Here is a 23,823-nt window from a genome sequence, read left to right as displayed (position 1 = left end):
ATTCTGAAACTGAAACATGCTTTAACAAGCATTCTGAGAGTATTGCATAAGCAATACACGTCCCCTACCGGTTTGTATTATTCTATGAAAGCTTCCAAGCACACAACTATTTCAGAGCTATTGTAAACGAGATGTCATGCTTTAATCAGAGATAAAAGAACAGAGGAAATTAAAACTATATAGTTGATATAGAAATTAAATAGGAAATAGGTAAAATAATACTCTTTATTTTATCTCCTGTAATTTCGCCAAGTCTATTCTGTATTCGCTGGTAAAAATTTGTGAAAACAATGCACTGTTATGCACAATATCATTTCTTACCGTCTTCTGTACCCCGAATCAAACCAAACAGTTAAACAGCCCAACCCGACAACGAACCCGATTGTAATAATACAAAAAAACCCTGCCGATTAAATTTACAACACAATGCTTGACACTATTTTATAGAATTTATTTGTTTGTTAGAAATGATAAAAGGAATGGTACAGGAAAAGGAATGGTACAAGTAACGCACGATATTATTACTGACTACATACTGACCTCGTTTATTCAGTTACACACCGAACCCGATAACGAACCCGAACATTAAAAAATTGGAATATAAAAAATTAATTTTTTCGAAAATATGTCAATCAGACGCTACAAAAGTGTAAACTTGATCTGTAGTTTGACATTTTGAAGCTGTTCAGCAAGTTTTATATTATTCCTCAAATGCATAAAGAAAAAAAGTGTGGAAAACTGAAGTGGGACAGACAGACGGACTGACGGACGGACAGACAGACGGACGGACGGACGGACGGACAGACGGACGCAGAGGAAAGCTATAGTCCCCTCCGGTGAAACCGGTAGGGGACTAATAAAGAGAAAGTAAATGGCAAACCGAAGGTCACGTGATTTTACCATTTGTTTTAGATGTATTTAAACACTTCTGGATTTGCAAAGGTAAACAACAATTGATATGTGTATTATTTCCAACCATTTTTTGCATCAAAATGTTTTCTCTTAAAATTAACCAAGACAAAAGTGATTCCTGACGATGAATATATTCATGTTTAAATTGAATTAAAAAAAATTAATAAATGTTTGATCCGTTTTTATTTTTCTAAACATTTTTGTATTCATGTGAAGGTCTTTTGCGGCATTTTAATCTTTCTGTCTTCAAAATTTGCCATTAAAATTGTTCTTCACTCGATTTAAATTATATATAAATTAAAAGTTTGCTATTAACAAATTACTATATCTGATTGTTTATTTGAGAAAGAATTCATTAGCTAAGAGATATATTTTTATTATGTAAGAGTTGTATACTATTGCAAGTGTAAGTTCATATGCGATATGAAATATGTGGAAATAGTGTATATTTTGATATTTGTATTACGGGGCGCTCAATCTCCGTACAGGACTAATACTGGTCCAACCCCGAGCTAATTCTCTTGTTGTTGGACCCAGTCTCATGAAACCTCCAACAAGCCAACAAGCGTTTTAGTTTTCAGACTTTTATATAGACTTTACATGAAATATACTTTTAATTGAGTTTGGTATGCATCAGCACCAAAGGTCTAATTCCAATTGACAATAATCTACCATTCAGAATATTATATAATAAACAATGGAATAACACAATGCAGGATTAACATAATATATTATACAGAAGTAAGAAAAATCAATAAAAGAACAGTTATTGAGTAACTCGTGACTTTTTAGCAACATGTACATAAAAAGATTAATAAGATGAAAGAAGTGTCAATAAACATTAACAGAAGTCAATTAAAAGATTAATTTACACAGTAATTAAAAGTAGTCCGTAAGATTGAATTTTACACCGTGACATTTTTTTAATCATTAGCTTATGCCTATTCATCTCTCTATAACTGAAGTCCACGATCTTGACCGGGCTTGAAAATTGACGAGGTCTTCCAATTTTAAAGAAGAAGCAGAGAGCTGTTTATCGCATAATCCAGATGCAGATTTACTATTCGCCCACTGCACTTACAACTGTTTTATTACAGTGGACGAGGCCTACCAAGCCGTAACTACGTCTTTTTGAAGAACGTTTTCATGAATAAATAAACAAGGATGCAAAGGTAAAGTTTCTACTTTCAAGTCAATTGCAAGACTTCTGGGGTATTCTGATACTACTGTAAATTCTTCCTATGCTTTGACAAACAACCCAAAAATGATGTTTTCTAAAAGCATGTGTTGTTGTAATGTGTGAAAGAAAGTCCAGGGAAAATAAACAAAGGTTCCACCGGAACCTCGACCGATCGAGGACACAATCGCAAAGAGACAAAGATATTGCAATAAATTGAGCTCATATGTCCTAAACATCTGAAAAAGTTACAATCTTAACAAGATTACTAACATGCCGTAGTGTAATATAAAAAAAACCTTTTAAAATGAAATACACAACAAACATATCTATATTCCTTGTTTTGTCTAAAAAACAACAGAAGACTAGGATGTACTCCTTCCTCAAATAACGGGCACCCTAAGATACTGCACCAAAAAAAGAGGCACTACTGGTTTTACACATAAACATACGATGGTCTTGATACGGGTTCGTTTATGATTCAGTGCGAAGAATGCCGCGACTGGTTTCACGCCGCTTATGTCAACGTTACAGAAGAGTAAGCGGAAAAAACATTTATCTTTCCTGGTGACAATTAGTGATTTTTGTTTTTATTTTATTTCTTGATTCATATTATTTTTTAATGTGCATTCTGTTAAAAGTTGAGAGGTTAAGCATTTGAACGTGTACGTCTGTTCACAGCAGTGAATTATGTCAACCGAACACATCAGATTTCTCCGGAAAATCCAGATACAGTAGAGTGCATTAGGAGACCATCCAAAAGGTTTTACTGTGGGTCCAGTCAACTCAACGGCTGTAATAATCCATTAGAGCTGGCTAGTGGTGTGCGGCTTTGCAACCTGTGCAGCGTGAAGAGTGTTAAGGTAACAATCATTCCGTTTCTTATTTAGAGAGTACACGGATAGAGGTGTCGGTTGTTTGTGTAGGTGCAAGTTATAGCTCTAATGTGAATTCTTTAACAGAACCAGTCAGTGATCATATGCCATATCACAAAGATGTCGAAAAATAAATATAACACGAAGTCGTCGATGGTGATTTTCATCTTGAATTGTTATCGTATATAGAGAAAGTGGTCTGGGAAGATTGTGGATGATGTATTTCCTCATACCGAATCAGGGACTGGCCGTCCTCAGCTAAATGTAAAAGTCACGGTGGAATATCAGTGAACTTGCTTTTATCAAGTAAGTTTTGAAGTCTTACGGGAGTTGCTGTGCATCGTAAACATTTTCAAAATTTGACTTCTAGGACTACATTCCATATAAAGAATCTGCTCTGATACCATACGTTGTGGCACTTGGAGAACTTGACCCTTACCGTACCGTTCCTGTCAAGCTATGGAGACGCCAAAAGGAAATTTTCCAGCAAGTGCTTGTACCCTTTTACGTGAGGACAAGATTTTAGGGATTCACCTGCGTGGGATATCTTTACAAAGGATTTAAATGGACGTTCACGCTCGATGTACACACATACTTCAGAGGACGTGTAATCCAGACAAGCCTATTCATTTTAACTGTTTTATAGGAGATCCGGAACTTTTTAAATGGATGAGTGGATGGACAATTTTTCTAAGGTGAATTTATCTCTGAATTATCAGTTTCTGTGGTGAGCTTTAGTGTGGATCAAATTTGTGGCGTTAGATCTGTTTCTATGAACTCTGTTTTCTTAGGACCGACTCCCCACAAATAAAACTTTGATAAGGAGACACAAACAATAGGAACTGATTTTCTTTTAAAGGTATATCTTTATTAGGACCCCGTTGTGATGCCTATAGTGGTCAGTCTGTCCATCCGTTCGTCCGAGATCTCTTGTCCGTAGCATATCTTCTCTCCCCAAGGCCCAATCTTGCTCATACTTCACCCAGAGAGTTAAGGGTGTGCAGTGACCTTGAACTATGTTCTAGGTAAAGCTGAAGTTCATAGCAGAAATATATGAAAAATCCTTGTCCGGAGCATCTTTTTATCCCCCCCCCCAATCTAATCTGGCTCAAACTTCACTCACATATTGCCTAAGACAAAGGATGTGCAGTGACCTTGAATGAAGTTTGTTGATCAATAAATGTATTATCGTATATCGTATTTGATCAAGCAAATGCTTTTTTTCAAAGCATATATATTCTCCTCTTAAACCTATTTTGCTCATACTTAAAAACCACGTTTAAAGATCAAATGTGACAGTTTTAACAAGATAATATCAAACATTCATGTCTGGAGCATATCTTTTCTCCCTTTGTTCCAATCTGGCCATTTCTTCACTCACAGGGTGCCTATGATCACAGGGTGTTCAGTGACCTTGAATGATGTTTGTAGGTCAAGTGTCAAGGTCGTCTTGGATCATGCAAAATTCACATTAACAAAGCTTTGGGTTAATGGTGTGCAGTGTAATTTGAACCTAGTGAATGTGACAGTCATAGCGCATCTCTTCATAATCAATTTGCAGACTGTAGACTATTTTCCATTTGCTTTATCTTGCTCAGGTTGAATATACCTGCCTCCATGTAAAGGGTAATAAGATTGAATTAAATATTTTAATTTTCGCTGAAAAATTTCAAAGTTATAGGACAAGGTCATAAAATAATAAATCTCTGAAATGGTTTTCATCCCACTGTCCATTATTTAAGCGGGGCCCTTTGAAATGGTCACCATCTCAATGTTGTCTAGTTCTTATGTTTAATCCTTCTCCAGCATTAAAAGCATTTTGTTAATATAAACCCCTGACCCTGGTTTGTCCTCTACCAATACCTAAGCCATTACCTGGAGCTCCAGTGTTAACTGTCCAGACAGTCAATGTTTTATAACCCGTCCTTGTACATGCATATGTCCTGTGTACCTACATGTATATTCCTTGATCACTCAAGGTAAGGGCTACATGTACTGCCTTATGGTGTATGTGTACAATGGTTATATAATATCGGCTAGACAACAACAATGAAGATGGCGATTATTGTTGAAATGTTTTTTTTACAAAAAGCACTAACATCATTTCTTAAGTTACCGAAGATTTTGACCAACCTATAAACTGATTAGAACTCAGCCCTATCACTTTCTATAGCGCTTTGTATTATAACCGGTTTGTGAATAAAAATATGCGATGTTGACACATGAAGACACTTTATACGTACGATTTAATTTTCCGACAAACAGATAAATTTGTTAACTTGTTCCTAAAGAAGTCAGTTGTACACATTACTGTAACATTCAACTTATTTTATTTTTTTCTTAAATTTTGTACTGAATGTCTATGGTCTTTGGAAATAGATAGAATACATATAGTTTGATATTAATTGCACTTCTAGCTCATGACGTACCGGTTCAAAGGTTCTATTGAATTGGGTGAAGCTGAATATGACTCATTAATAGGCATAGCCTTACTTTAGACACATCATATTATTTCAAAAGTGGTATGAATCTCTCTCTAAAATTTTAACATTCTGCAGTACACTTTTGTAAAGAAAACCAAGTTCAAGAAGACAAGGACCATACATTTTCACTCTATCAAGATAAGAAGTACTTGTAACATGGGAGGATTTAATTTGGTTGGTTGCTTTAGGCACCGATAGATTAATTCTGGATCCATCTGGTAGACAAACAATAATAATTTTTTCTCCAGGTCTGTCATATTTTCAATTTTTTTCAGGGAAATTTTGAGTAGGTTCTGAATCCAATGTGGCCATACCGAAATATTCATTGCTGCAACAGTGATATATGTATCAATAAGAGAAATGACAAGTTCTTTACAGTGGTCATAGTGATTTTTAACGACATCACCATTAGCATCACTTCTGACAGCCTTTTTTCAGCATAAAAGGTGCAAGGTTCAAGACTGTCTTTTCAGTACAATAGTTTATAAAACTGTCAATTGAAGATGTAATTGGGGTAAGATGACTAAGGTTTCCACTATCATCATTTGCACAGTCATGAACGAAGCCTATTTGCTCCAGAGAAACGCTCACGGTTCAGCTGGCCACCTCCAATTAACACTCTAGTGCTTGTTAATAGGAGTTTACCAGCAGAATTGAAATTATCTGCGGTAAGATTTCATATGCATCCAGTCTATCGGCAACATCAGCAAACTTTTGTTCATTTTTGGCCAACAAAGGCAGTGGAATGATTTTGTGTACTGAGCGTATATCGTGAGATACTGGCTGCAGTTCTTCAGTCATTCGTTTGGCCAGTATCTTGAAATCCTGGAATGCCTTTAAGAATTTGATAATCACACGGAGGGTTAGCACACTGTATTCATGCTGGATCACATCCCAGTCCTGTTGCTGCGGTAAAAAAATTAGCAGACAGCTGCATGAGGGGCACTTGAAGAGCAAAGTTAGGCAGTGTATGGAAGTCTCCGCTCTGGATGATAGCTGCAGAAGCAAACCAGTGTTCCATGTGCTTCGACTGACCCTGGCGCTGATGATTTGCAGTGAGTTGGAAATTGACAAGCAGGCGGAACCTCTTTCCTTCATTTACAGCATCAATAAGCTCCTGGTTGAAATGTCCCAAATGCTCATTTAGCAAAACACTTATAAGCTGAAGTCTGTTATAAACCTGAAATTGTAATTAATTTTATTTCTTTACAAATTGCGATTTTAGTACAGATTTAAAGAATCTCTCTTTTCGCGTGCGAGCCTGCATCTTTTAGATGTTGCCGCCCCCCAAAAACAGGATCAGTACAAATATGGCGTTATTTCGACCAGCATGGCTGCTCATCTTTGTTCTGCATGGCCCATCTTTACAATGTCTTCCTTCAACAATTTGTTGCGAGGAAGACTTCGCCTCATGTCTGGGGGAATGCGAGTGCATTTTCTTTACGGTGGGGATGACCGGAGTTGTCGATACTCTCCACATCCGATTTGGCGAAGGGTTGCGCCGGATTGAATTTAGTTTCAAGAAAATAACGGATATCGGCGATGTCCACCCCGCTAGAGGTAAGTGTGTCCACACCCAACCCCCATTTATACATACTACTTTTTTTTCTTTAACAATGCATAATTAATATTATTCTGATTTTTTTAAGTCGATTTGTCCGATAAATTGATCATTTAACATCCATCAATGCATATTAGTTATAGCCGTGTGCCCTCCCCCCAATAACATATTAATTATAGTCTAGTCGTAAGTTTTTCTTTTTTTCCCCCTCTGTAGACCAGGGAGATGAGACTACACCCCTGTCCTCCAGTCCCCGTCGCACTACGCATGGTAAGTATATATATATATATATATATATTTCTAAGAGAGAGAGAGAGAGAGAGAGAGAGATTTAATACCCTCCCCCCCATTACATTAATTTGGTCTAGTTTTCTTTTTCTCCCCCCTGTAGACTACGTTGATGAGATAACACCCCCGTCCTCCGTCGCACCACGCATGGTAAATATATTTTTTTCTAAAAGAGAAGAGTTTATCATAAAACAAACCCCCCACTATTTCATATTATTAATTATAGTCGTGTGTTTTCTTATTTCCCCTGTAGACCACGCTGATGAGCTCCAATGATGAACACCCAATGATGAACACCCACGTTCTCCAACCCCCGTCGCACTACGCATGGTAAATATATTTTTTTCTAAAAGAGAAGAATTTTTTTTATATAAAACACCCCCCCCCCATTTCATATTAATTACAAGAGTTGTGTTTTCTTATAGATCATGCTGAGGCTTCCGGGGTGTTTTGGACATCATCATCAACCTCCGGTAATGCTATATATATATATATATATGGGGGGGGGGGGTTGGCGATGTATTGAATTACCTTCTCTTTCTCCAATCTTCCTTCATGCTCTAATCTCGGGGTTTTTTTTGTAGTAGTATAGACGGTACCTCAGTTCATGAGACAAACACAGGTAAATAAATATAATACATTGCTTTTTTGGGAGGGAAAAAGGGGGGGGGTTGTTATTTTTTTTTTTATTTAATTTTTAAAATGACGTGTTTTTTTCAGGAGAGATTACGTTGACTCTTACGGCAGTTTTAATTATTTCTAGTAAGTAATTTAACACACATCTATTTATTATGTCTTATCCTTTATAATTACATTTTTTAAAAATAAATCTAAAGTTTTATCCTTATTATGCATTCCTATTGCTGTTATGCTTGTCCTGCTTTTTAAATATTATAAACGCACGCATCGTCCTACACGCTCTGCATCAATACAATTAGAGACTATATATAAATCAACTACAGTTTAACTTCATTCATTCATTCGTATATACGACTTTTTTTGTAGGTGTTTTGTCATTCGTCGTTCTGTTTGGTATGTGTCTCTGTTTGTGTTTTTGTCGTCGTTGTCGCGGTTCCCCTCCTCCCCCTGGTGATATCGAAATGAACTACCATCACCTGCCCTTGTCTGGAGAGGGGGACGGCGACTCTGTCGTGTCTGATATGTCTGATGTGGAGTTCCATCGTCCTAAGAATGATAAAATGTCTTATTTTTTTTGTACATTGTTTTTCCTTAATAGTTGTCCTTTTTTGTCCGTGTTTTGTTTATGATGTCCCGCGTCTGAGGAGCAGGAGGCTTAGGAGGTAGGGAGGCGTCCCTACCGAAACCCAAGGTTGCCCACCTGTGCAAGCACACGGGTGCTCAGACGCCATTAATTTTCTTTTATATATATATATACTTTATGACGTCATAATAACGACGTCAACGTTTGTTATTTCTGTTATAATTTGAAATCCACTGAAGAGCCGATCAGGCGAAAGCGCTCTGGATTAAATTTGAAAGAAATGGATTATTGTGTTATCGTCTACTGAAAACATTTATATATATATATATATATATATATATATATATATATATATATATATATATATATATATATATATATATATATATTTCTCTCATCTGTGTTGTAACTATTTTATGTATCATTTATTTACTTTTATGTTTAATGTGAAAATAGTTTACATTTTATATATATAGTGAATAAATGTTGTTTCATTATTTTGAATGGATCTTCATATTGATTTTTTTTATGGTCACTCTCCGTGAATAATAAAAGCGAAAGTTTATTTCATACTTTAAGAAAATGAAGTCAACTTTATGGGTAGCAGTATAATTATAATTTCATTCATAAATTCACTTACTCATGTACTAAACTCTATGTACCATAATCTCGGCATGTACTAAATGCTAAGTATTTACATCTTTTCTTTTATAAAGAGAGAGAAACATGTACACACAGGATCGATTCGTATTATTTCCTTTTTGTAGGTCTAGATGCTGATTATTTTTATTGATCCTTTTCTTTTGCCTCCAACATGGCCTCGTATTCATGATCTTTCATGAACACATACTGCTCGTTTATTAATCGCAGCCTTCCTTGGGGGTTTGGATCTACCTCAATTTCCGCATCCCAGTCTCCGGTTGAGGGTATGTGGATATCTTTGAGAGGAGGCGTAGTGATCGAAATAATGGCCATGTTGGAGATCTTGATATAGAGCTATAATATCAAATCACTATGAGAAATTCTCAACAGTTCTCAGATATTTTGACATATATCGTCATATTTCCCTTTTATTACCTAATCATTAAATTGGAGCTCAAGATGTTTTAATAATCGTGACATATATCAGTAATTTTAGCATTTATAAAAGACTTGTCATTTATCATCGTCAGAATATTTTAATACGAACATTACTATAAAAAAGGTCCGATTTCTATCTTTTTCATTTACCCTCCTCCTTTGCAATATGGCCCAACGACTGATCACAGAAATGTAAGTCTCTCTCTCTTTCTCTCAAGGGTTCCCTAGGTATCCGGTTATATTTGCTTTCTTTCTTTTCTTTATTATGTTTTATTTGTCTTTATCAGGTTAAAAAAGAATAGCGACCCCCGGACTCCTTCAAATGATTTAAAGGAGTATGTTTGTGGGGGTTTTTTTTGGAAGGGGGGGGGGGGGGCTGGAGTGTGTTGTTCGATTTTTTTTTTAAATGCTAAATGTTTATTTGTTCTCTGTCTTACAGCGTCGGCGAAGAAACAATTTATATCGACTCCGGGTCTAATAATACACCTTCTATAGGGTATATTTCTTTTTTCCTGTCATACTTATTTTACAACAAAACTTTTCTTCTTTTGTTTTTAATCTACTTTTCCTTCTAATTATTACTTTCTATTTAAGATCACCATCGTCTGAGTCTTTTTCATCATCATCCTCAAGTCACCTGTCGACTTCATTTTCGACAATAACAAGGTATAGCTTTTCTTAAGTTTTGAATGAAGTATAAACTACAATCTTTTGTTTTTTTTTTAAAACATGATGATACGAACAAACTTTCTGTGTTTCGGCATGAAGTCGTCTTATTTTTTTTCCAGATCTCCTTCCACTGTCTCATCGCGATCTACTTCGCCGGAAATAACATCTCCCCCTAAGAGGTATTTTAATTTTATAATTTTTCTCGCTTTTATTTAAACAATCGTTTTTTTTTTTACCATAAATTTTGATTTTATGACCTTTTTTATAGTCCTCATTTTTCGCAAACGGATGATGATGATATTAGTACTGTAGATCTCGGACCTACCAACATCACTATTTATTATATGAAAAACGAGAAAAAGCGACTGACCACAGAGCTTGCATCAAAACAAGGTGCCAACGAAACCTTAGGAAAACAAATAGGGGACCTAAACAAACAAATGTTCTTCTCTTTTATACAGTGAGGGATAATTCATGTAACTAATTACTGACAAATACATTCATTTCAGTGACTTTTCTAACCTTTTTTGTAAATTTAACGAGATTCTTATGTTAACGACATATTCCTATATCTATCATTTGATATGTATTTGAAATCGTGAGTTTTTTCATACGCTTTATTACTTATAAATCTTCTATGACATTTCATTTAAATGTTTTTAAAAAGATTGATGTTATGTCTATTTCTGTAAAGTCATTATTTTTTTTTATAATACTTTCTTTGTATATTACCTCTTTTTCTGTATGTATTTCGTGAGTTTTGCTTCAAATTTATCAATTATAAATCTTATTCGACATTTCATTTAAATGTTTTGAACGAGATGAATGTTTTGTCTATTTCCTTGTAAAGTCATTCTTTTTTTCTGGGGGATTTTTTGTTGTTGGTGCATTTCTTATATGTGACTTTTTAATGCATTTTACCTTGTAATTTGATGTTCTGTACAAAGATTACAATTTACTAAATAAAACTATGAAACTCAACATTTTCCTTTTTTTTTTGTACATCTTATCATAACCAAAGAACACCCTTAAATTAAATTAAATGTTCAATTTAAAAAAAATTGATATAAGCTGCAAGCGTTCAGTTAAACGATTCTATTCTAAAACACGTAGACCTATACCGTCTTTAGTGGGGCACGATTCTTTCCCCTTGTTTGCTGGACAATGCGGATAAGGTAGAAGAGGATCACTGTATGGCGCAGATACAAATTTTCTTACAGTAACATATCGAAATGGTGAATGTACTTGAAGATAAATATCACCTCCCAAATCTTGCATATAATTGACTTCGCTGTTTTCTTCTTCTTCTTGCATACTTTGCATTGCTTTTGTTGCGTTTTGAGCAAACCTCATTAAATGTGTCCACTTGCATCTGTCTAACGTAATACTTTGCCGGTCATCACCTTCCAATTCTCCTATTATAATTTCTTTTGTATTGTTCACTATGCAAACCCTGACTTCTCTTTCATTCCCAAGATTTGCTAAATATATAACTTCCATATTTGCTGTTTACTTTCAATCAATGTAGTATTTTTTAAAAACATTTTTTTTGATGTTTTTTTTTCCACAGTGCTTTCAATAAAGTGGACGTGTTCTTAAATATTAGTTTTGACTCCTCCCACTTTTCTTTAACACTATCTAAAGCCTAATTTCAAAATCATTTCATCTTTAATTAAACCTCTGACTCCTCCTCTTACTTTTTTTAAAGGCTTTGTCTAATCTTATAACTTCTTCTGCAGAACATTTTAGAAAGAATATTGTCAACATTCTTCTATAAAAAATTGACTTTGGAAAATTTTTCATGAAAATGTATCGTTTGGTTCAGGGTCTTCGTATATAATCTCCATATGTTGTTTTTATTTAGGAACAATCAAACATACGTTTAGACGAATTTCCTGGGACTTTTATATATTACCACAAGTCGAATATGTTCCCTCCCACTGGTTTCTATTGACACTGTGCTGTTATATGTGACCCCCTTCCTATATCATTTGTTGTACGGTGATTTATCTGCCTCACTTCCCTCTTTTTTCTACTAAAACAATTTTAAACTACTACCCCCCCTCCCCCTTCCTTTAACTCATAACAATAAGATGGTGCAACACTAACACTGTATTATCGGTATGCGTCATTTATTAAATACATAAAGCTAATAACTTAAGTGACCATTTTGATTCCTTTTTTTTTTTATTATTATAAAACTACTTCTGTCCTTGTACTAAATTTCACTGACAATCTTAGAAAACATTCCGCTATCAGCTACTGCCTCTAAACCTTCTGCAAGATGAGTCGATTTCTATATAGCTGCAATAATGTAGCCCTCTCCGATTTTTTATATCTGATGTTTACTGGAGAGGGCTACAATTCCACAGGATCTCCATAATGGTGCAAAATTAATTTTTTAATGCGGTTGACTTCGGTCTGAAAAGATCGATTTTATATTTGACTTCCTTTAGATAAAATGATTTTTTAATTCAGGTTGAACAATTTAACCGTATATTAACCAAAACCAGATAAAACACATCAGCATGTTTACCAGTCGTCTTTTTCAGCAGCCATGACAGTTCTCGCGTGATTTTATGGGATGTACGCTTGGAGTTTTGATGGGCTTGATAACGTGAATGTCAGTGTAAATAATCGATCTTACCTCGTTATATCACTAAAACATCATTTAAGAAAACGGTATATAATGGAAAATTCATATTTACCGCGTTAATTATGTTTAAAATAGGGGAAATCCTATATTCAGTCCAAGATCCGCACATGAATTCTCATTGGCTGTCCAAAAATAAAACTGGTCAAGGTCGGTAAACATGGCGGACAAATTCAACTTTCGTTGTTGACATACACGAAAAATAACCGATATATGGACTTTACTTGATATTTTTCGATTAATTTATGCCATAGACATCTACAACGTTTGAGTTCAGGTAAGAAATGCAAATGTTATATTCATTTATAAACGATTTGAGACGAAATCGTTGCGGAGATCCTATGGAGTTGTAGCCCTCTCCCAAAAAAAAAAAAAAAAAAAAAAAAAAAATTCGGGAGAGGGCTACATTATTGCAGCTAATTTCTATATAGCCCAAGTCGTACTCCATTACTTGAATGCACTTAATCTCAGAGATGTTTTTAATTATTTCGAAGTCATAAAAACCACAACACAGGTAATGCAGTTAGTTCAATAATTGCTTTGTCATGTGGATGCATTTAGTCTCTACATTTCAATTACATATTGAAGCTGTCATCGTAAATGTTAATGATATTTCAAAACCAGTCATAAACAGTAACATATATTTCATATTAGGATTAAATATTTATATTTAAACACAGGAAAAGCAAATTCCATTATAAGACAGCTCATCTTTAATTCATATCTCATATCATTGTGGGTCATATTGACACCAATCATCGTCTGGGGCTATATCTGATAACCCTCCCCTTTACCAATCATCGTCTGGGGCTATATCTGATAACCCTTCCCCTTAACCAATCATAGTCTGGGGCTATATCTGATAACCCTCCCCTTCCTTTCATCTTAATGACGTAAAATTGGCCCCGCCCCCTGCACTTCTAGGGGCTATACAGACACTATTGCAGCAACTGTTGTCTTTCGCTCTTTTTAAACGAAATTGTCGGTCATATTCTCTCCAGCCTAAATCCCCAGAAACTCGACACTATTTTGGTTGCATTTGTAGGTTTTAAAGTATGTTGCCCATTCATGAATAGAACTCAACTGTCTTGTGTGTCAAAATCTGCCTGCTTATTCAGGAGTGTATTCAGCTCAACGAATTCACCTTTCATGATTTTTTGCTTAACTAACTGTGGAACGTGCATAGCTAGATCATCATGGACAAAACATGGTGGTTCAATTGTATCGAAACAAATAACTTCGTTCGAAACAGATAAATCTGGATTAGACGAGATTTTGGTACCTTCATCTATGGATGTGTCCAGCAGCTGAGAAATAATCGTTTCTATCTTTTTATTTATTTCCGGCAACATCCGCTCTGCCACCGATGACACAACTTGTTCCAGACCTATGGCGGCTCCATCCGTATCAAAGGTGATTGTATCCTTTGATTGTTGTGGTCGAAGTGGTCCTCCGGATTTTTCGGTATTTGAAGCCCGGGGTTTCTTTTTGCCTGGTAATCTGGCCTTTCCCGAGTACACAGATCTACGCTTTACTCCTGACTCCCCTGTCCCTTCGTCAACGGAATTGGATTTCTTACGTGGTTGCATTCTCAAAATAATAAAAAAATATGTTAAAAACCGAACACAGATTAAACAGATTTTTTAAGATCGTTTAAGTTGAATTCTTCATTTTTTTATCCTTATTTCCTCACCGAGCTTTTCTTACCTTTCCTTTTCAGCCAATTTCTGTTGTTTACTTGCTATAACTTCTTCACTCGTCAATACTCTATGGGATGTAATTGATTTATTTGTCGTGCTGCTTTTTGTTTTTTTGCACTGAAAGTAGGAATGCAGAAGATGCTCTCAACCTCCTGGTTCCATGACGAAGAAGATTGAACTGAGCTCTTCCTCTCTCAAGATGAAATTTCCATTTCCCAAAGATGTCAGAAGGGAAAGGACATCAGGTATAGGCCAGTCGATCTCTGGTGCATCGGCACCTATCTCTGTGTGCATTTCTGCAGCATCTGCCAGAAGAGAGAGATTCAGGTCAGAATTGGAGTCATTCAAAGCCTCAGAAAGAACTGCATAGGTGATTGGCTCTTTGAAGGTAGGAGACTCAGTCAAGGTGGAAGGCATCTCCGAATCTGTTGGAAGCTGTAAAACAGATGTATTAGCAACTGCAGAAGAGGAGATGGTAGAAGAGGAAGAGGGATCTGGGAGTTTGTCGCTAAGAAGAGAAGGGGAAAAAGCACTCTCAGGGATAGCAGAAAAAATATGGAGGACATATTTCTGTAGCTATGAACCTACTGACTATGTTCTCCATGGCGAAGACTGCTGTATAGGCTGTGTTGAAAACTCTTGGCCATGTTGTTTTGTTTATCAACAGGTCTGGGTGTTCTGAATGGAGGTCAGTACACGCCATGTCATAGGCATGGGAAAAGGAACAAAGACGCATTTCTCCGAAGGTTGAAGATGATGAGATGTGTGAGGAGGCATAGCCAGAATGATGTTTTTTCTAACTGCCTCCTGAAGAAGACCAAGATCCTCATGTGAAGAGTGGGAATCAAGGACTAGGAGCTGGGGACGTTTGGGACCGTTGTTTGGGATGAACACCTGCCAAAACCACATCTCCCGTAAGAGGTCGCACATCGAAGCCCTCTCCTGGTATGTCCAAAGAGTGCCGGGGGTGGGGGGGGGTGGGAATCTATAGTGGCGAAAGACTCAAGCCATCAGGTAGTCTTGCCTTTCCCTATGCACATTGGTTGGAGAGCTCCTCCCTGGGCATTGACGCAAACAAGGATGGTGACATTTTCCTTGGAATTGCCTGTCCTTCCTGGAAGAGATTTAACCTCTTTCCTGGCAACAACTGTAGTTGGACGATGCTCAAACTGCTTTCCAGTTTCGTCCATGTTCCTGATGAGGTCAGGTGTGAGACTGTGGTCGGAAATCAGCTAAAGCAATTCTGAGAAATAGTTGGACACCACCACCCTTTTTATCATTCTAGACCTCAGTGTTGAAAGAGGTTCGGGCTTCCGCAGCGATATTTCAGGATGGCGAGAACGATATCCCCTCCTACAATCATCACTTGGGATGTTGTTCTTAACATTCAACCCTAGCGTTTTGCAGAGCCTTGACACCTTTCAGATAAGTTGCTACTTTGAGATTCCAAAACACATTTCAGCTGCTTTTTGGGAGGAATCCACTATTTTCTGTGCAGGTCTTCGGCCAGTCTTAATCCCGTCACCACTGTCGATGACGTCTCCATTTACCCTGTTTAAAACTGTTGTTTTTGGGTACTTTGAATGTGTCGCAGGCCTTTCTATAAGACATACTGCCACTTTTGACAGCAACAATTGCCTTGTCCAGACAAGGCTCTCATCAGTGCAATTCTTGTAGATTTTTGAAGCTTTTTTTTGGGGGGGGGCATTGTAAACTGCAAATTTTAATAAGTACTAATTATTTTTTAATCAATTATTTTACCTGAACTTTTATTAAATATTTATTGAATTCAACCCTGCATATTTAAAGTGTCTCTCTCTGTGTGTGTGGCTGTGCATGCATATATATATATATATATATATATATATATATATATATATATATATATATATATATATATATATATATATATATATTACAAAAACCGTAGTCCCTCTATTTAGCAATGTGGATGATTCTTGGTAAATGATAGAATTGATTAAACTCTCGAATAAACACTTAATACCACTGAATTTATTTCATAATGCAAATTAAGTGTTGTGTGTCTATAATTAAAACTCTGTTTTTGACGATTCCTCCCGATATGCGTAGTAGACCTTCTGTCAGGAAATTAAATATCCACTTGTCAGTCGCATCCTATAGTCGTTCAATGAATTTGATAGCTTGGCTATTCTGCGTCTTCTTTTCAATTATTTTGATGGTGTAAGTATCTGATAACTAGCACCGACCAAGTTTAAGTTCCTGAAACCCCGTCGAAAACATTCAAATCATGGCATGGGCGGTGATGCATTCGTCTGGCATAGTCGGTCTAGATGTTTTCAGTTATCATTATATTCATGTAAACATACTTACAATCTATACTACTATATTAAACAAGTCTTAATTTTAAATGCATGAACAATAAACTCGAAGAAGGTAAGGGAAAACGGGGGATGGGGGTCCTCGACTCTCTGCAAGTTTGATAAGCAATCTCAATTAAAAAATAAAAATATCTTTGGATGAAAAAGAAATGGAAATGGGAATGACTGGACTGGACTTGAAAGATGTTAAAAACAAACGGGATCTGTTCATGTTTCACAATATTGTTCGCACAAAAACTACACTCAGAGAGAGAGAGAGAGAGAGAGAGAGAGAGAGAGAGAGAGGTAATACGTGTAGTTTTCTGCTTAAACAACGTAGTATATAAACAGATCAACTTTCACACATAGAAAGTGCAAAAATCATATTATTAATTAAAAAACACTCTAAAGTACTTTATGGTAAAACATATCTCTATTTTCTTCGGACTTGAAAAACTTTATCACGGAAAGAGCACATGGTGCGGCTCGCGGGCTGATTTGATTGACAGGTGTAGTACGTTGACTCAGACTGAAACTGCTTTGTTGGATTCTATTACAATGTGCATAACTATAAACGATAACATATTATTTAGTGAATTACAAATAAAATATATCTCTCTTTAAACTTTAAACGATAACATATTATTTAGTGAATTACAAATGAAATCTCTCTCTCTCTTAGTTTCTTCAAATAAATGATGTCTGAACAAAATATTTAAAGTGTCCGATAAAGATGAAGTCCAAAATTTTAAGACAAGATCACGGAAGAAACTCTAACTAAATGTTTAAATTGTATGGTAAAGATGAAGTCGAAAATTTTAAGACAAGATCATTGAAGGAACTCTATCTAAATGTTTAAAATGTCTGATAAAGATGGAGTAAAAAACCATAAGACAAGATCATGGAAGGAACTTTATCTAAACGTTTAAAGTGTCCTATGAAGATGAAGTCAAAAACTTTAATACAACATCACGGAAGAAACTTTATATTCTACGATTTCTCTATAAAAATGAATATACCACATGCACAGTGTAGGAACGGAAGTCTACAGTTATGTCGAAACAAATTAACAAAGAGAAGAGGTAGCTCTGCGAACTGTCGAAGATTATAATCAAATGAATTGATAAATAGATGTTAAAAAAATCTTCTTAACAATTAATTAATACGTTATGGTAATAAACTGGCATAAGTATAAACAGTTGTATTCCTTTTGCAACATGATTTTCAATGAACCTTTTGACAATTAATATCCAAGGTCACATTCCAAAATTGAAATGATTATTATTTACGAAATACAATCAGTTAGTTAACTCAATAGAATGACCATTGTATGAATAATCTCATCAATTCATATAATTTCAATGATGAAAAACAAATATTTTTGCTGAAATATTTTGTAATTAGTAGTATTTAATCGACCTTGCACATCCTTTTACATAGCTGTCATATCCACACGAGTGCTATTTTGAAAACAACTATATAGGTTTTAGAATAATGAGATTTTAAAGCGGAGTTCTAGTACTTGGATTTAAGTATTTATATTGACAAGTTGAACTAGAAACTTTATATATAATATACTTACAGTATACTCAATTGATATCAAACAGAAGATGTGTACATCATTTCTTTTTTTTCTTGTAAAAAATACTCTAGAGCGAGAAACAACATGTTTGATCAATTGTTATGTTAGATTTAGTCAATATTGATACTAATTTACTTTTATATGGCAGCAACAACCTACCTTTACATATAAAAAAAAAAGCATTTTTGCTTCTGAACAAAAGTTTATAGACGAATCCTTAATATAATATTTCTTTGTGTATATCTATATTATATTTTCTTTCGTTCTATATTCATATGCATGACGACTATTGTTATATTTAAGGAGAGGAACTTGTAAGTTGTTAGAACTTGTTTCTGATCCTTTTGTTTAATCAATAAATATGTTCAAAATACCAAAATCTTTAATATAAAAATAACTATATGACATCCCACGCAATCGCGGGATATAACATTTTACAAGTTAATGGGCTTTGTTTTTTTTGTACACATTTCTGTCTGATTTTTTTCTTAATTGGTTTTTTTAACCGTTTCTAAAAAAACAAACTAGTCTTACAAAACGTAATTTTAATCAGCATAAGTATTTTAGCTCATTGTTATGTTCGAAGCTACGCATACATATGTTCATCTGCAAATCAGACCTACCCGTACATACTTACAAGAGCTACGCGTACAGTAAGCAATATCGAGGCATGATAAAAACAAAATAAAAAAAACACCCTCCGCCCAAAAAATTCAAAGAATGCATCGCTTCCTTCATATACGTAGTTTTTTTGTCTAAAAAATATCGTATTGGGGAAATATTTTCAAAACAAGAAGCATGTTTTTTGAAATGAGAAACACTTCTTTAAACATTTTGAATCAAACTTATTGAATGTTTGCACTGTTTTGATCCAATAAAAATATTTTCCGAAAAGAAATTTCAAGATTGAAATGACGAGCATAAAGTTTAACTTATTCTAGTTAACTACCGTATAAAAATCGAGATATTGTCCCTCCAGATACTAGTTATTTACGTATTTTCCATCTACAATGTACGATCAAAATACTGTTCGCAGCGCTACTTGTTCTCTCGCTTCGACAAACATCACTACCCAAAACTGTACACTTACGTTCCTACACTGTGACCACAAACATGTATTATAGAGAAAAAATAAAATTTAAAATAACACAAACTATAAAACTATATTATTCTTTTTGAGAAAATACAATTTTTTTTCATCAGCCCTTAGATTTGATTTCGTTGAATATAGTTCGTGAAAAAATATTACGGGAGACAATATATGTTCTACCGTTATAATTTTACACGCTATTTAAACTGATCAGACTACTGCGTACACGATCTTATATTATAGTTACAAAGTGACTTAAACATGATTTAAACAACAATTTTTTTTTAGTGTATTGATTATGCATTTCAAAATTAATTAAAATATGCTGATGATAAAGTAAAATATATTTTCTGTTCGAGTACTCTCAGTACTTTGACGATTTTCCATATTGAATGGCTGCTGTAAGTGGTTGCTATAACTTCAGCATTGTTATAATGACAAACAATGGAGTAGACTTTTCATAATTTTGGTTTCATTATTAATTCTGGGTGATACACTTGCATACCCAGTAGTCTGTAGTAGGGGGAAATCGTCAATGTAAGTATAATTCATGAACAATATCGAGTCTATTCTTTTATCGCCAATAAAAAGAATTTTGTTTTATAGTGTCTTGTATCTCAAACTAATTTTAATGTGTTGTCACTCGTTATAATGAGAAATATAAACATGTAAATATAACTCATTAAGATGAAAACCAATTCCCCTATACAATACGTCAATGTCATGTTATAACGTACGGATTTTTATTTTCTAAGATATACCCCCTTCTTTTACTTTAAGTTTAATTGAATATGAGTTATAATTTTCGTTACTTTCTGTAAGCTGCAGTAAAGATTTCAATATTGAAAAGACTATTTCACAAATACAAAAAAATTATACTGAAAAACTTTAATTTGTAAGGGAGTCATCATTTTACAGGGGTCACTTTTCTTCATGTAGAGTATGCTTATTTTTATGAAATGACACTTATTCTTCAGGCAAAAGTGTCATTTTTCTACGTAGTAACTTGTATATATTCTCGTAAATAGTTTTGCATAGATCGAGAGCGCGGCACTGTTGACGGATGGAAAAGAGGCGATCCTCACTGTTTAAAGTTTTATGCCTCATGTCCGTAAGACTTACTGCCTATTACGTAAGTTATCAAAGTCTCTGCTCTATGCTGCTGTAAAATACCTCTTACTAAAACGTTCCTACCGTGAAAATTGTAGATATGTACTTATTTCACATTTTCAACTGTTTTTGTCTGTGGTAACATAACGAATCAATTTCGAACCCTAAAACCCAATAACTTTAGAAAACATGAGTGACACAAAATGGGCGTGTCTTATAGCATAACCGAAAAATGGTATTGGCTGCGCCGCGTAGTAATACCAATCATGTACTACATTAAAATAAATAGTGGTTTTAAAATAATGTTGTTTGAAAGTGAACATAAATACAAGCAATATGGAATCATTCTTTGAATATTATGGATATAAAGTTACGTGGCATTCCAAGTACAATCATGTAACTAGATAAGACCAAAGATGATGCATGTTTTAGATTTATTAGATCAATTTTAATACATGTTAGGACAGACAGCCGAGTAAATAAATTGATGGTGTAGAATGTCTTTTTAAAACTGAATTCGCAAAATACTTCTATATTTAATTGAATCCAGTCTTAACTGAATCGTTGCAGTCGCAGTACCAGGGTGTGAAGATTGAGGTACATGAAATCACATTGTAATATCTCTAATTTTCAATGGAATAAACTATTAACGTAGTTAAAGAAAAAGACAGGATCTGGGAAATGGAAGGTTTAATTTTCGTTCATCACCTATGGTTTGGATATTAGAAGAAACAGCAACGTTGGTCCTGTACAACCATGTATAACTGTACACGCATCCCAAGCTATATATTTTATTACTATAAAACACACCCCTTTCTTTTAATCTTATTAAGAAAAAAAATGCCTATGTATAAACACTATTAATAGCGCGTATACTAGAAATATGACATTAGTATTTCCTAAAAAGTTTCATATATTTGGCGAAAATAGACAGAACGCGAAATTTAATTCGTGATAATCTGAAATGATTTAACTGCAACATTTTTTTTAAAATTAAATCGTTATAACATTGTATCTTGTACTCTTTTTACAGGCATGGGGCGATTTTCATTTCCATCCAGTGAAAACTGCGATTTCTACAAGAGAGAGTTCCTTCTTTAACACAAAGCATAACAAACACGTAGAAAATACGGTTGACAATGTCTTCACCAATCCTTCCAAGAATCAATCGGCAGTGCAGCGATCCAGACACCTGCCCTCTATCCTGACTATAGTAACGGCCTACTGGAATCTGGGAACGTTCCGGAAATGCTCTGGAAGCATGCATTTCTCAACAGAGACGTACTTCAAGTGGGCGACCGTATTCAAGTATCTGTTGAATCCACTGGTGGTGTACACGGATTCAGAGGAGTTCAAAGAGCTGAAGGAAAGGCTGCAATCTGACCGTATCAACAACACCATGATTTACCTGACAAGTCGGACTGTTTTTTAGCCCTTCAAGCTCTTAAAAGACGTCAGATCTGTCTATAATCCGACTTAACTCGATATGAGTTAAGTCATGTTATGGAAATGAATAGATTAACCATTTCACTAATTTATACATCGAAAGAAAGATAACTCCTCAATATGAGGTTCTCGTAACTTTTCTCACGGCCCCTTTTGTGGTCCTTATATTACGCATGCGCAGTAGTGTATCGACCTTTCTCAGCTTCAACCTGGAAAAAATTCAATCCCTACCCCTCCCACCCTCTCTTGTAAGGTTATATATTCCATATTTTTCGTGTTTCTGTCTTCTTTTTTCTGTATTTCAGATTCCTAATTCCTTAAAGTAGTAGTTTCATCACATCCATAGATAAGCGTCATGGCTTTACAACGACACGTGTGGCGTGCAGCTGTCATCAGTCTAATGAATTTTGCTTAAGCCTGCCCCGGATTCTGTTTACTTCCAGGTCCGTGGCCGATAATCGGGCTTACTATAATTGACACTTTGTTTGATTCAGACATTGATTGACAGTGAGTCATTGAATACACTGAGTAATTGAATAATTCTATTGATACATTGGGTTGATTGTCATAATTGAATGCATTGGGTAATCCATTAAATTGATACATTGATTGTCACATTGAGACATTCACTAAAGCAAAATATTGATTATACTTTATTGATTTGCATATTGATTGATTGATTGAAATGTTGTTTGAATTATTGATTGATTGATTTCATTGATTGATTCATCTTGATTGATTGATTGTTTGTTTCATTGAAGATCTAACAACATAACTACCCAAAAGTCGATGTTGATCATTTAACTTACTCTATTGCTATATTTGCAATATTTTGCATACAGTTGAATAGTTTATGATGTACTGATATATTAAAATAAAGCCATGACAGAGACTGCCAATACGGTGTTGATAATCTATTTTATTGAAATAACGTGCCAGGTTATCCCAAAAACAACCCGAATACAGTGATTCCAGAATACACTCCGACTCAACATTCCAAGTACGCGGTGGTGGCCGACACCGTGCGTAAGCAAGTTTTCCAAAATCCCTACTACGCTTGGCTCGATATTTGATATTTTGGAGACGAAGTTGATAAAAATGTGCAATTTCAGTTAGAAATTCCCCCAGGATTTGACTCAAAGAGAGTGTGTTATAATCGCATCGGCGAGTTTTCTGAGAATGTTGACCCATTCACGATATTTTGGAATACTTTGCTGAGGGTTTGCGGGGGAATGTTCCTTGGAACAGGTGAAGTGCTCCTACAGTTTGAACAGCTTTATCACTGCGCTTACCTTTCCGCATGAAAATCATGCAATAATCATGCGAAAATCAGATGAAAAGTTTCTCATGCGAATATCATATGAACATGTTCGCATGATATTAGCATGAAAAATGTTCAATTTTCATGCGAATAATTTTTCGTATGTTTTTGATGCGATTAGATTTTTTTGTGTCAAATTCATTTAAAATTCATGCGAAATTCACATGAAAATTGCATGTTTTACATATGAAAATTAAATTATGACATCAATCTATAACACTTTTAAAACATTCATTTGCCTGTGTAATACAAAATCAAATTAAATCAATTCTAACTAAACTCTCATACATCAATATAAAGTTAGACAAGAAGTAT

At 34.9% G+C, this 23,823-nt stretch overlaps 3 long non-coding RNA genes and 2 pseudogenes across 3 annotated transcripts; 4 read left to right on the top strand and 1 right to left on the bottom strand.

Moving 5' to 3' along the window:
* The first annotated feature begins 6,722 nt into the window (after positions 1 to 6,722).
* LOC128179937 (uncharacterized) lies at positions 6,723 to 7,626 on the top strand. Its single transcript, XR_008243165.1, has 3 exons — positions 6,723 to 7,278; positions 7,377 to 7,446; positions 7,550 to 7,626. It is a non-coding gene; the product is annotated as an uncharacterized LOC128179937 (long non-coding RNA).
* Positions 7,627 to 7,720: 94 nt separating this feature from the next.
* On the top strand, positions 7,721 to 8,763 carry LOC128179939 (uncharacterized). Its single transcript, XR_008243167.1, has 3 exons — positions 7,721 to 7,769; positions 7,881 to 7,918; positions 8,017 to 8,763. It is a non-coding gene; the product is annotated as an uncharacterized LOC128179939 (long non-coding RNA).
* Positions 8,764 to 10,060: 1,297 nt separating this feature from the next.
* Positions 10,061 to 10,857, top strand: LOC128179938 (uncharacterized). Its single transcript, XR_008243166.1, has 3 exons — positions 10,061 to 10,264; positions 10,387 to 10,446; positions 10,536 to 10,857. It is a non-coding gene; the product is annotated as an uncharacterized LOC128179938 (long non-coding RNA).
* Positions 10,858 to 13,686: 2,829 nt separating this feature from the next.
* On the bottom strand, positions 13,687 to 14,882 carry LOC128179933 (uncharacterized; annotated as a pseudogene).
* Positions 14,883 to 15,780: 898 nt separating this feature from the next.
* LOC128180640 (uncharacterized) lies at positions 15,781 to 23,491 on the top strand (annotated as a pseudogene).
* Positions 23,492 to 23,823: the final 332 nt, after the last annotated feature.

Source organism: Crassostrea angulata, chromosome 4 (assembly GCF_025612915.1).
Source record: "Crassostrea angulata isolate pt1a10 chromosome 4, ASM2561291v2, whole genome shotgun sequence".
NCBI classification, from domain to species: domain Eukaryota; kingdom Metazoa; phylum Mollusca; class Bivalvia; order Ostreida; family Ostreidae; genus Magallana; species Magallana angulata.
Note: the sequence above shows the minus strand (reverse complement) of the source record. Positions and strands in the feature narration are given on the sequence as shown.